Source organism: Chiroxiphia lanceolata, chromosome 1, assembly GCF_009829145.1.
Source record: "Chiroxiphia lanceolata isolate bChiLan1 chromosome 1, bChiLan1.pri, whole genome shotgun sequence".
Taxonomy (NCBI): domain Eukaryota; kingdom Metazoa; phylum Chordata; class Aves; order Passeriformes; family Pipridae; genus Chiroxiphia; species Chiroxiphia lanceolata.
The window spans coordinates 122,064,859-122,065,597 of NC_045637.1; positions in this window are offsets into that span (position 1 = coordinate 122,064,859).

Sequence of the window (739 nt, forward strand, 5' to 3'; positions counted from 1 at the left end):
CAGCTCAAGGCAAACTATACCATGGTAGTCAAAACACAAATAAAAGAAGGTGTGTAGATGAGAGCAACTGAAAAGATGAATGGCAACTGGAGAAAGAATGGTAAAAGGCAACTTCCTTCCCCCTGAGTTCCCCACCCTTTACTTCTGCTCTTCTGAAGGCATTCTCCAAGCAGCTGACTATAGGACTAATTTTAAAATCCAAACAGAAACAGAAACTACATCTTTTGTTCCAAGTAACATGACTTAAGTATCTTCATTTAAATATTCCATTTTAAGGGTTGAGCTATGTAAGTATTCAGGTAATGGCCTGAAGAATAATTCCTTCTGAACCAGCACTAGCTACATTATTGCCTCCTATTAAGACCTGAAATTAAAGCAAAGGCTAATGCTGTCAATACAAATCAAATATTTCCTAGTATGCCTGCAGAGGTCACTTGGCCTTGGGACCAACTGCCATACCTAACCCGTATGGTTGCTATCCACGACTTACACAAGTACCCAAAGCACATTCATTTCATGTGCCCTTCCTGCCTGAAAAGAACTACACCTCAGGCAGTATTCACAAAATAAAAATATTAATAATCAAAGCCTGGTGCTTTTCTGGAATTAGAGAGTGACATTGGCGTAATATTAATAATCAACCTACCCCCCAAAAAACAACTTACAATTAATATATTACAAACTGAGTTTAACATATCGAAAGTTGGGAAATATACTGCTTCAAAAGAGTCACAACCTA